We start from the raw sequence: 10,378 nt of genomic DNA on the forward strand, positions 1-10,378 counted from the left end.
AAATTTTTGCCATACGCATTTTGACTATTACTACTGCTCAAATCTCAACACCTTACTTACTCAACTATTATATTGAAATTAATTTTTCAAATTGAACAGACGTTGCTGTTCCAGATGAGCCACTAAAACTTTTGTGTTGGTAATAATTCTTAAATGTAAACAAGCAAAGACAACCTTATGCGAGTTACGAAAGTAGCATAAGAAAATATTGTGTGCTTGCAAACAAAGAGGTTTCTATCTAATTTTCTAGAAAGCACTTTGCGAGTGTAGCGCAAGCTGGTATCTCAAAATGCGTTTTCATTTCACTCTTAGACTAACAACAAGTAAAGATGAATTTTGATGATGATTTTTTGGTGAAGGAAATATTTGTTATCGCGGAGGCAAATATTTGGACAATATTTGATATAATGATAAAAATTACAACTTTTTACGTCTGAAAATAAATGTTGTAATGGACATGCACAGAACTCTTTACGTCTAAGGTGGATATGGAAAAAAATGTTCGCTTGTTTTACAGGGTGTCTCATAAACTAATGATCAAAAGGGTACTGCGATATTCTTTGGAGCAAAAGACGATCTGGCCTAACTTTTATTAACAAAAAATGTCTGTCTCCTCTGCTATTGATGGTCAAAGTTCTTCAAAAACTTCATCTTTTTCGAAATATCGGGAGAATGGTACGATGTATTTTAATGAAACTCGCTGGGAATTTGTTCTTATGTAAGACCCATATTTTGACGAAACAATCGAGTTCAGCCGTTTTGGACAAGTGGTGAATTCTTGAGTGTCGTGGTACAAAAACTACTAGAACTTTTTAGTTGGAGGATCAAATCAACGTATTTTGTTTTGCGTTGATGCACATCATATATTCACAATTTTGTGCTCTTTGTAAAATCTTGTAGCATTCATAGTTTTTGCGTAAAAAAATATATCCGTTTTCTAGTCACTAAGTAGTGCTAGACCTTAACTGCAAATATGCGCCGCGTAAACGCGTACGCTTTCACGCAAATTGTCTTCGCAAAACCTAATAAAACTAATACTATGACCATGTCGGTCACTTCTTCATTAGAAAAGATCATTCAAAACAGGGAAGTTGTGAGATTGACAATTATTTTATGCCTCGTATCACGATATTTGCAGTTAATGTCTAACATTGTTAAGTGGTAATAAAAACAGAAATGTTTTTTTTTCGCAAAAACTATGAATGCTACAAGATTTTACAAATAGCACAAAATTGTGAATAAATGACTAGTGCATCAACCTAAAAAAATGAGTTGATGTCATCCTCCAACTAAAAAGTTCTGGTAGTTTTTGTACCACGACACTCAAGAATTCACCACTTGTCCAGAACGGCTGAGCTCGATTGTTTCATTAAAATATGAGTCTTACATAAGAACAAATTCACAGCGAGTTTCACTAAAATAAATCGTACCATTCTCCCGATATTTCAAAAAAGGTAAATTTTTTGAAGAACTTTGACCATCAATAGCAGAGGAGCCAGACTTTTTTTGTAAATAAAGAGTTAGGTCAGATCGTCTTCTGTTGGTCCAAAGAATATCGCAGTATCCTTTTGATCATGAGCTTACGGGACACCCTGTATAGTGTGCATTAAATATGCTTTCAACTAGAAGCATCTTATGTGTTATTCAGGAAAGTAAATGTAAATGAAATGTGAATTGCCTTAACTGACTAACCCCGCAATGTTTATGCATGTATAAACCAAAGATTTGCATTCCTTCAAATTTTTTCATATTTTTTAAACTGAGCTGTACAATTTCTTCAAAATAGTAATGTTAGTCTTGAGCCACCTTGTACGGTAAAATATTATTAATGTCTTTAAATTTGCTTTTGTCCTCAGAATGAGTAGGCACATTTAAACAGGCGACGAAGTTGGGAGGAAAGTTACCATTTCGAATAACAGGCGAAAGGGGCAAAGTAAATTTGCTTTTATCATTCCTAATTTGCTTTTGTTAGTCCTTATGGCCTACTTTGATGGAACGTCAGTGGTACTTTGGCGCAGTAATTGACATTGTGTATTAAAGATAAATAACTAATAAAGCGGCAGTAGATCTTAACGAAATTCCCTTACGAATTGAATTAGTAACGACATTACAACTCAAATAAGGTATGTTTTATTGTTCCAAAATGTTTAATAGTATACAGGACTGCAACATTATAAAGTGGTTAGTTAAGTTACATTTGTTCTAAGAACTAAGTTAGTCGTCTTTTTCGCCAGTGTGACTTTAGCAGAATCGACCAAAAAAATGTTGCAATTCATAACACGACATTACAGAACATATGACCATTCATTTCACATTCAGAACAGAGCAACACATTTTATATTTGAACAAAATGTAGAGTGTTTTGGCATCACGAAGTTACTCTTGACGTTATTTGAGCTTTAAAGTGGAATTCCAACAGCGAGCTGTTAAGAAAATGTTTCACTGGCATTGAGTGTTTTAGTGAAACATTTCAAGTTTAAGTCATAACTGTCCCAGGTTTATTCGACACAATCGCACCTGCCAGACATAAAATTTGCGTAACCCAATCCTAGTTGTTTATGGTTTATATCAGTTAATCCTTCTATGTTTTATGACATAGCCTATTCTGATAATTAGTTCCTTGATAATTTTGTTCATTTTGCTACCGAGAAATGAGCAAAAACGGGTCGAAAAACATTAAATTTTGGTATAATCTTCGACCTAAATATGTGATATTCAAATGTCGCTTTCTGGGTCAAAACTACTAGAAATTTGGGTAAAATCTGCCCATCTAACGATACCGATTACCGTCATACCATGATCAACCCCTTGCATGACCCCGCTGTGCTGGGTTTATGTCGACTAACAATAATTTTCCAATTTGATAGACAACAAAAGATCAAAAAGCCAAAAAAGAATTAGAATTACGATTTTTACCACCATTTGCACGTGCAGCTCCTACAGTTTCCATTGTTAATATTAACCCTGTATAATTAATTGAAATCTAATTCTCAATTTTGATTAATTTTAAATCAATTATACCCTGGTGATGAATTGAAAATTATTTACATTATTGGCTAATAACATTAAGTAAAATCCTTCCATATGGAATTTCTTCGTAAAACGTCTATCGGGGCGTGTGTTAGTGGAAACGTAATTGGCTTAATGAGTTGGTGTTTAAGGGTTAATGATAGGGAAGCTGCGGAATATATTTGGGGCAATAAAAGGGGCTCAATCATGAGGAACTGATGGACTGATTAAACAAAGCTTTAATTCAACACGGACGGTTTGCGGTTTTCATTGATTATATTTTGAAGTACCAGCTTACTTGTACCAGATTACAAGCAATTAGATATATAATTCCAAGATTTAATGTCGCGATCAAACATTTCCTTTCGCAGAGCGACTATAAAGTCGAACTTTGTTAGACTTTAGCATCTGACTCAAACGGTTACAGACATATCGGTATTTCTTTTCGTGGGATAGGAGTCTTTGTAATGACTGTATAGTTAAGTTGCCATGTTGCAAATGCTTGAGTAACTCGACCTTTGTTATACCGATATGAACTCATCGTTAAGATAACAATTCCCAATGTTTCATACTAAAATAAGAAATATGCTTCATTTTTTTGTCAAAGTAAGTTTACGATTCTGTCTGACTAAACGAATGCGATCGAAGTTAAATATATTGTTTTTCCGGGCTTGTAGGCCGTGGTCCCTAAGGTGGAGCCCGGAGCGGAAAGCCAGGAAAAACAATATTTTACTAATAAGTCCGGCCGTGAAGCCTACATTCCTTGGTAAGCGGAGTAGTCCGAAAGTTTATTGGAATTAGGTGTTGATGATTGCTTATCCGAATTGCACCGGGATCACGTCGTCCAAGATGAGTTTTTCCGAAATTGTTAAGTTTACTTCTGGAGCAAGTTGTTTTACTATTAGCAACAATTATTGCTGAAAAGCTAAAAATCATTGTCGTTGTACAAATCATTATTCAAAAAAGTAAGAGTTAGAAAGAAGTTTTCAATCTGTACGCTTAAACACGTTGAACGTGAACAGGGTGCAACTTATGTTCTTTATACTACTTTCAATGATGTCCGTACTTTTTTGGAAATAATCCAAACTCATTTACAATCACTGGTTTAATGTATGTTAATAATAAATGTTCTTCTCTTTTCAGATCTTCTCGGTTTTCCTGTTCTCCTCTACGATGTTTCCGAAGTCCCCAGCATTTCTAGGACCAATCACATTTATACAACTTGATGAGTGCAATTGAACGAACAATAGAAATTTACGACGGGAAACGTTCTGCATTAATCGGAGAAGCTGCTACTTTGATAAAATCTAGTAGTAGGAGAGTGACAGTATTTAGCCTGAAAAAAGATGCGACAAAATAGCCATATGAAAACATTAAATTGGCAATAGTCCTAAAACTAAACACCTTTGGAATAGACAACCGTACACAAACTTGCCTTATTTTTAATACTTCTTGCTACTAATGCTTTTCTTCGCTTATACAGTTTCAATTCACCCAAAAAAGCGATCAAATCTACCGGTTCTCATCAGCTAGATTTAGATGACAAATCTCTCACCCCAAATGTTTAAAATTAAAGGGCTAATTATGTAAAGCCATATTTTTACCTCTGCCTTCGCTATACATTTACATGTGCAGAAATTAGATAAAATATGTCTGAGGCCCTAACAAGAAATTGTTATAAAAGGTATGTAAAGCAAAGGGTTAGTTGCTTTGTGGACATTATTTATGCACTCTCTTTACAGCCTCACATCTATAGTAAAAATTAGGCTTATCAAGTTATTCTATATCCCTCTCAAACAAATTCCTTATACAGACTCGTTTGATACTAATTCATGTATAATAAGGAATCCACTCAGGTTAAGTCCAGTTCTAAATTTGAATGTCTAATGGTCTCTAAACGGCTGAATTTAAATTAACAGCATTCGTGTTATTACAGTTGTTACGTAGAGTTGGTGAGAGGCAAACGGGCGAAATAAAGAATGATTGAGTCAATCGGTAACAGTTGTAACAACTGAACATTGTTGGGTTGTTAATTTAACAGGCAGATAAATTAAATTTAAATTAAACGATTTGTTTTGTGCGATATTCTCCTCTATTCCTCTCATTATTTTGTAAATTCTCTGTTTTTTCAAACACATTCAAACGTTATTATAACAAAGCATTCACGAACTAAAACGCGAATGTCGCGAATTAATTTCCTTTGGTGTTTGTCCGTATTTGTATAATGTAAACTGCTGATATTATTGTGGTTCGCTTTTCAATATCTTTTTTCACTCAACCTTGTATTTTTAACCCTGTGTTTGGTATTAAGAAGCCAACTCTCAAAATATAACTCCAACCATTAAGCTTTCACACACATGCTTTGTCTGCTTTGTTGTATATAATTTCTGAATGCGAATGACATATGAAATGTTAAGATAATACAGGGTGATGTTTTTCATGCAGCGTGGTCCTTAGCTAATGCTCCAAAATTCACTGACATATTCTTTAGGCAATACTCGTTTAAAAAATAAAATTTTCCTTAATTATTAATATAGTTTTTACAGTTGAAATTCAAGATTAAATTCAGGTTAAAAATTTAAGTTGGTTTTATTGTTAAAATGGATTATTTCAATAAAGAAAAGCCCGAAATTATTGAAACATTATGTCAAAAAGTGAATTTGTTTCGAGTAGAGCGTTTAAAACTCCAATTTTTTTTAATCTTTTCTAAAATATTTCGAACCTTATAAAGCACGACTGTATTGGAATCGACAAATTTTAAAGTTCGTTACTTTGTACCCTTTAAACCAATAAAAATTCAAATGTATTGGAGCAATGTAAATTAAAACGGTCAATTAGCCGAGTTTAAGTTTCACGTTCATTATTAGTTCGTTATTGGAGCTGGAAGAGCTAATTCGAAATACAAGTTCGTTAGCATAGTTATGTATCATCCTAAACGAACAAACGGCGATAGCTACTGTAGAACCGTCAGCAAGGACTAATAAATGTTAAACTTGTTACCTACTTCGTTACTGGTAGTAACTTCTCTTCCAACTAATTTACAAAGATGGAAATCAGTTAAAGTAATAATGGGTTTGCCTATGTCAACCGACAATTTAACGTTCATTTGTATCCCTGTATTTTTCGTGTTCTGCTCAGGCGATTAGTTCAAACTCTAACGAATCACAGTAAAAAGCACGTGCAAAACTTTAGAATAAAGTGTGACCAACAGTCTGTATTATTAAGCGTAAAAATTTAAACGCTACTGTAAGCAGTAAATACACTTTCGAGAAGCGCTACAACTGATCTTCATTGGGTAAATCCTGTGTGTCGTACAAGGCGTCGAAAAAAGCTAATAAGGCATAGAAATTCAATATACCAATTGTTTGGCAAAAATAAAATAAGAATTACCAAAAATAAAATTAATGAAATAGAATAATTTAAAACTTTGTTTATTATATACATTATCTAAATTCACGGTTAACAACTCATAAACTGAGTAAAGCGCTCGCTGTTAGGCATGAGTAACACTGGGTTGAGTTGCGCTTTTGAGCGGTTGCAGCTCTGTACGCTAATGAGTTATAACTCATTAGCACTTTGAATTATGCTTAGCTTAAAACCGACAGGCGAATTAAAGGTTTTTGAGGCCCGGAACTAGAAATTTAACACCTAAAAAGAGGTCGCCACATTTTTATCAGTTACGTTTTATCAAGTAGGTGACTGCGACTGCACCGGATCGTTGAGTTGGCGCACCAAGTCTTTTCGGTAATACTAAGCCAACTTCTTGTCAGTAAGTCAATGACAGCCAAAAAGATGACTTCTAATAATTGGCACAATTTATTGGTCAATAAATTGGAAAAAGTTGGTTGTGTAATTCCGGCATTACAGGTATATAGTAACATGAAATCACTTTTTTCACACAATAAGTTTGCATTATTGCAGTTATTTGTCATATTTTTCTACATGATGCAATTCTAATATCGAAGATAAACTTTTTCTCTTATAAGCGGCATTGTTAAAATTATTATTTTGTCAATAAGCGTATCCGATTGATAGGTTGCACATATTTTCAGAAGGATCTTGCGTTTTGGTCTCTGTATTGGGTTAATATGCAAATAATCGTGAATCTTCGTCACAGCCTCCTTCTACCATAGTGAATAGTAGAACGAAACACATCTATATATGTAAAATACCAAATACAAATTTTTGTAGTCATTACTTAAGTTCCTGATTATACTATGTTACTCTAAAATGTATGTTAATAAGAATAATTTAGTAACAATAAATAATAATAGTTCATAATTCACGCTGTTTAATTATATGTTAAAAACATTTAAGTATGATTTAAAAATTTAACAGAAGTACAAACTAGTATCAGTTAATATATAAATAAACATTTTCGTATGGAATTCGAGCGACGGGGATGATATTTCGACATGACAACTAAGCACGAATATGTGTGTAAAATATTGTCGAAACAATACTTATTATTCATATTGATCTCGTTGCGAGTCAATCTCATTTTGGTTGTTATTCTTTTCGCCCTAACAAAATTCGCATCATCCATTATTCAACAGATTTGTTCGACACAGCGTCGAAAAATACAGCGAAACAAAATAGATTTTTTGCCCTGATGCGAATTGACTTACCATCTAAAATTTATTAGTAGACGGTAACATATATGACCAGCGATACAAATTATCAACATTTTCAACTTTCAGATTGTAAATAATTAATTTTAAAAAATGATCAATATGCAAATTATCAATAATTAGATGTGATTATATGCATTATAACAAAATAAAAAAAAATAAATGGAGTGTGCTTTAAAGAGTTTGTTAGTATCTATGTATCTTGAACTTGAACTAATTGCCACCAATAATATAGTAAAGATCGGAAATTTTTAAATGAGAAAAAATGGTACGCCACTGAGAAATTTCAAATGAAAAATAAGTTTTGAAGTCTTTTGTCGTGCAATTTGCGACATGAAATCTCTAATGTCTTTTTCTCGTATGGAGCGCCGTTTTGATACAAAAAATAATAACAATAATAACATTATATTTTCTAAAGCTCTAAATGTGTTGCGTTAATGACAATGGTTACGTCTCAGCTAGAGCTGAGACAACACTTACACAACTGATACTACGTAATCACTTAGACAAAGTATTTTGATAGTTATATAAGTAGGGGAGGTATGGAACATTGGCCTACTTGATAACCAGATTTAAATGCACTAGATTTTTGCATTTGAAATTTTCATAAGTCATTAATGATAGCTAGTCATAACGGTAATGAAATAACCGTTGAAAATGCTTATGACTTGAAGAATCGAATTATAGCAGGTATAACGATAAACAATAATAATTACACCAGGAATAATTGCGCACATACGAAAATCCATGAAGCGAAGAGTTGAATCTTGTGTCACGTCTGAGAAAGGTCATGTTGAACATTTGTTGTAGCTTTGAGCCTGGGTAACATTGTGTCTTTAGGCACAAGATCTACTAATTGGGGATTAGGGAATTCTTTCAGTAACTTAAGATAGTTCTGGCTAGTCAAGTTTCCGGGACTAAACTTTGATTTGTGTATGTGCTTTATGAAAGATGTGTGCATTTATATCTGACCAATATCTAAAATTGTGACAATTATTATAACATTGCCATTTAAATAGAAACTGGCATCTGTAGAACAGATATTAGAAATAAAATTCAAATTTATATTATGTTTCTGGTACACATACACCAAACCGGTAGCTGGTACTCGTCGTCAAAAAATCGTCGTCGCATAATTGTTGCAAAAGTTAAAATTTGCAGAGGTAAAATTATTATGATTTTAAAATTATTTTACTGTACTCATTACCTCTCTTCTCTAAAGTCGAATGATCCATTTTTGTCTTTAAGATATATAGACGACAAATTTGCGGCGTTCTGACAAAACAAACAAAACAGACAAAAACACTCGATTTAGGTACTTTTGTGCGTTATGTAATAGTATGTAGTCTGTGTTATGTACTATTAGTGTTCACAAGGAAGTGATCGCTTATACATATAAATGACGTGTTCGAAGGTTTGAATATAACCTTAGTTTCAACTGAAAAAACAGCTTTCTTTAACTTTAGTTGGCGCACTTTGTATTATGCCTTATTTCAAAACGCATTGAAATTAACATACAAAACGAAATTAAATGATGTAAGGTGATTTTACATAGCAACAATTTTACTTTCCCGTCAATAATGCGTAGAAAAAAGGAAAAAATATATAACAATATTCATAAAAACGTATTTAAATAATTTATCAACTTTAATATAAAATAATATATTAAATTACCGACGAAAGTAAATTTAATATATTTCTGACTCAATATTTTATTAACTATTACGCTGTCCGGACTGCTACGTTCATTGTGTAATGAACAACGAATGCAAAACCATGATAAAATTTACAGGCGGTGGATTAACTTTTTTAGAGTCAATATTATTAAACTGCCGATTTTATTTATTAATCAAACCAGCACTAATTAATATCGAAGTTCATATATACATATATATTTTGCTAGGTGCAAAGCAAAGTGTAAAGGTAAGTTCGAAATTATTCGCATCGGTCGCAAAAAACGTTTCAGCAGTAAATTTTTGTTCCTTTTCGTAGAAAAAGTGTTTGGAACTTAGGATGCATTTGAGATGCAGAACATAAATAGCATCAACTTTCCAATATTCCGCATTTATGAACCTTGTTCCGAAAATCATTCATTTAATAAAGTTATTCTATACACATATATAAACAATAATTGAAGAGTATAACTTCTAAAGGGTCTAAGTCCAAATCCTAAAGTTGAAAAAATCAACAAAAACACTTTAAAATATTAATAAAACCATCTTTCGAGCCATCTTTTGACGCATCGTAAAAGCCTTGCAGTTTCCAATGCATATAGACCCTTTTCAGATGGGTTGGGGTTGGCACTTACGACCGTTTACGAGCAAAATATAGATTTTTGAATATATGGCACTTAGACCCTTTAGAAGTTATACTCTTCAATTATTCCTCAAAATTGTGACTATCGAACCGATCGCTCTTCCTGCATTTGAATGGAGAAAACGATAAATTAAGTCTAAGAACTAGTCTTGTTTTTTTCTAATTTCACTTTTAGTCAATTTTCTCGTTAATCGGGTTGTGTTTATAAGTGCTCTAATAAAGTTGCTGGGAGAAGGAAGAAGGATTGTCTGCTATTTCGTGTACGATAAAGGGGATTTAACGAGATCCAGTTACGTCACTCCAAATCGTTTGAAATTGAAGCAGTTTTTCAGTTAACGTTGCCGCTTGAACTGTAACTGTAATAATTACTGTAATAACGTAATAGTTTGCCTCTCCATAAATATTTCGAACAATTCATCAGA

The 10,378-nt window shown here is 32.9% G+C and overlaps 1 protein-coding gene across 2 annotated transcripts in view; it reads right to left on the bottom strand.

Annotated features, from left to right (window-relative positions):
• The window catches only part of LOC109539054, a 61,279-nt gene that overhangs the window by 46,958 nt on the left and 3,943 nt on the right, over window positions 1-10,378 (bottom strand). The gene's annotated exons all lie outside the window — the stretch shown is intronic.

This window comes from Dendroctonus ponderosae, unplaced genomic scaffold, assembly GCF_020466585.1.
Source record: "Dendroctonus ponderosae isolate FM_Combo_2020 unplaced genomic scaffold, Dpon_F_20191213v2 Dpon_F_20191213_3, whole genome shotgun sequence".
NCBI lineage: Eukaryota > Metazoa > Arthropoda > Insecta > Coleoptera > Curculionidae > Dendroctonus > Dendroctonus ponderosae.